Genomic DNA, 3612 nt, shown 5'->3' with positions numbered 1-3612 from the left:
GCTGCGTCAACTAGAGCTGAGCAGCCGGCCGCCCGGGAGTGTGTCCCGGGGGCCCGCGCGAACACGCAAGCGTCCGCTCAATTATTCTGCAAACAGGAGGAGGCTGAGCTCCCCTGCACAATACACCTCGAAACCCTCTCAGGTCCCGGCGGCGCGCAGCGCCGTCCTAAGTACTTGGTCGGGTTCGAGAGAGGCGCAATCGCCCGGAGTTTGGCGAGTAGACGCTTTAGGTGCGACCACCCGTGCTCCCAACTGAGCTTGCCGCTGCCGACAGAGGCCCGGGAGCGTGCTGTCGTGGCATTGCCGGCGGGAGACAACACGCGCCACCTACGGTGGCCGGCAGCTCCAACGCCAGCGCCACAGAAGGACAAAAGCCCCACTTGGGTGCCGAAGCGAACTCTCCCAGCACAGCGCACGCGCCAACACGTCCGCACAGCTGCGATACAATCCACCTGCGAGAACCGCAGAGGCGACCGAGCAGCAGACGGCGTCGCGGCGCCGAGCGCCGGGCGGCGGCGCATCCTCAGCGCACACAGTCCTCAATCGGACCAGCACACTGCAGATGTCCACCGCGCTTCGCACCGGGCCCGCGAGGACCTACTTTGGCCGCACGGCGCCGCGTGCAGGGTGCGCCGGCGCGCAGCTGCGCCGCCTGCCGCCTCCGTCGGCCGGCGCGCCTGCCACTGGCCGCCCCCACCAGCCGGCTGTAGCGCGTGCGCCCACGCACCGCGCGGCCAGCACGCCGGAAGGCCCCCCCTCACCGGCCGGGGACGGTCCCACCCAGCCACCGCCGCGTATCGCTTCACACCCACATGCCATTCACGTTCGTGGGCATGGTGGGTATCGCTGAAACAACCGGTTGGTAGCTCAACCGATCGTCGCCATCACTGATTCACCTCTAGCGAGAACAACCGCACCACAACGGTTTACCAGTTCTTCATTTGCGTAACGTCACCAGCAAACGTAGACGTCCATCGCCATTTGCAAATTCAACGATTGTTGCATGCCTGTGTCAGGTGTCACGACACACTATGTCTGCCCACATACACGCAACAACATGTGCACGCTTCGCGAACACGTGGAAGGTGGCCCCCGTACGTATGCGATGTCCATTGCGCGAACGACTGTCAACCGGCCTCTGTCGCATGTCGCAGATGTGGAACGCAGTGCACCATGCTATCACGGTGTGTGAGAAGAGACGACTACGTCTGACAACACGCGCCACTACATCAACAGACGGCTCATGCTGATCGCCATCCACGGCATACCATACTGCAATCCAGCTCTTATAGGGAGACGACACGTAGCTGAGTGCACAATATTTGGACCGTATGGTTCGCCGTTGTTGGCGCAGTCGTGGTACGGTCACACATGTACCACGATGTATCATTCAGTACATGAGGACCAATGTGCGGTACAGTGTGTGATTTGGACGTACAACATCAGCGGACAGTTGCCACAAGCCGTACCACAACGTAGGCTGTGCTTCGCCATGCGAATGCCAATGAACAACTGCGAAGGGCATTGAGCATGTACGTCCTGCCGCCATCCGCATTACAGTGTATAGCTGCAAGGTGTTTAACATGAAGCGATACTCTGGGGACCGGGCAGTGCGAGTAGCAAACTATATTGCGGGGGTTGCAGTTAGGCAACACTACACTAATTTAACGCGTCGTATGACAATTACAGAGCAGGTTAAGGCCCAACGTGTGTTGGGTTAAGGCCCAACGTGTGTTGGGTTAAGGCCCAACGTGTGTTGGGTTAAGGCCCAACGTGTGTTGGGTTAAGGCCCAACGTGTGTTGGGTTAAGGCCCAACGTGTGTTGGGTTAAGGCCCAACGTGTGTTGGGTTAAGGCCCAACGTGTGTTGGGTTAAGGCCCAACGTGTGTTGGGTTAAGGCCCAACGTGTGTTGGGTTAAGGCCCAACGTGTGTTGGGTTAAGGCCCAACGTGTGTTGGGTTAAGGCCCAACGTGTGTTGGGTTAAGGCCCAACGTGTGTTGGGTTAAGGCCCAACGTGTGTTGGGTTAAGGCCCAACGTGTGTTGGGTTAAGGCCCAACGTGTGTTGGGTTAAGGCCCAACGTGTGTTGGGGTTAAGGCCCAACGTGTGTTGGGTTAAGGCGCAACATAGGTTAGGTTAAGGCGCAACATAGGTTAGGTTAAGGCGCAACATAGGTTAGGTTAAGGCGCAACATAGGTTAGGTTAAGGCGCAACATAGGTTAGGTTAAGGCGCAACATAGGTTAGGTTAAGGCGCAACATAGGTTAGGTTACGGCGCAACATAGGTTAGGTTAAGGCGCAACATAGGTTAGGTTAAGGCGCAACATAGGTTAGGTTACGGCGCAACATAGGTTAGGTTAAGGCGCAACATAGGTTAGGTTAAGGCGCAACATAGGTTAGGTTAAGGCGCAACATAGGTTAGGTTAAGGCGCAACATAGGTTAGGTTAAGGCGCAACATAGGTTAGGTTAAGGCGCAACATAGGTTAGGTTAAGGCGCAACATAGGTTAGGTTAAGGCGCAACATAGGTTAGGTTAAGGCGCAACATAGGTTAGGTTACGGCGCAACATAGGTTAGGTTAAGGCGCAACATAGGTTAGGTTAAGGCGCAACATAGGTTAGGTTAAGGCGCAACATAGGTTAGGTTATGGCGCAACATAGGTTAGGTTACGGCGCAACATAGGTTAGGTTACGGCGCAACATAGGTTAGGTTAAGGCGCAACATAGGTTAGGTTAAGGCGCAACATAGGTTAGGTTAAGGCGCAACATAGGTTAGGTTAAGGCGCAACATAGGTTAGGTTAAGGCGCAACATAGGTTAGGTTAAGGCGCAACATAGGTTAGGTTAAGGCGCAACATAGGTTAGGTTAAGGCGCAACATGGGTTAGGTTAAGGCGCAACATGGGTTAGGTTAAGGCGCAACATGGGTTAGGTTAAGGCGCAACATGGGTTAGGTTAAGGCGCAACATGGGTTAGGTTAAGGCGCAACATGGGTTAGGTTAAGGCGCAACATGGGTTAGGTTAAGGCGCAACATGGGTTAGGTTAAGGCGCAACATGGGTTAGGTTAAGGCGCAACATGGGTTAGGTTAAGGCGCAACATGGGTTAGGTTAAGGCGCAACATGGGTTAGGTTAAGGCGCAACATGGGTTAGGTTAAGGTACAATATGGGTTAGGTTAAGGTACAATATGGGTTAGGTTAAGGTACAATATGGGTTAGGTTAAGGTACAATATGGGTTAGGTTAAGGTACAATATGGGTTAGGTTAAGGTACAATATGGGTTAGGTTAAGGTACAATATGGGTTAGGTTAAGGTACAATATGGGTTAGGTTAAGGTACAATATGGGTTAGTAGGTTAAGGTACAATACGGGTTAGGTTAAGGTACAATACGGGTTAGGTTAGGTACAATACGGGTTATAAGGTACAATACGGGTTAGGTTAAGGTACAATACGGGTTAGGTTAAGGTACAATACGGGTTAGGTTAAGGTACAATACGGGTTAGGTTAAGGTACAATACGGGTTAGGTTAAGGTACAATACGGGTTAGGTTAAGGTACAATACGGGTTAGGTTAAGGTACAATACGGGTTAGGTTAAGGCACTTGGGGGGGGGGGGCC

The sequence above is a fragment of the Schistocerca americana genome, unplaced genomic scaffold (assembly GCF_021461395.2).
Source record: "Schistocerca americana isolate TAMUIC-IGC-003095 unplaced genomic scaffold, iqSchAmer2.1 HiC_scaffold_992, whole genome shotgun sequence".
In the NCBI taxonomy this organism is placed as follows: domain Eukaryota; kingdom Metazoa; phylum Arthropoda; class Insecta; order Orthoptera; family Acrididae; genus Schistocerca; species Schistocerca americana.
The sequence above is the reverse complement of the archived record's forward strand: the minus strand, read 5'-3'. Positions refer to the sequence as shown.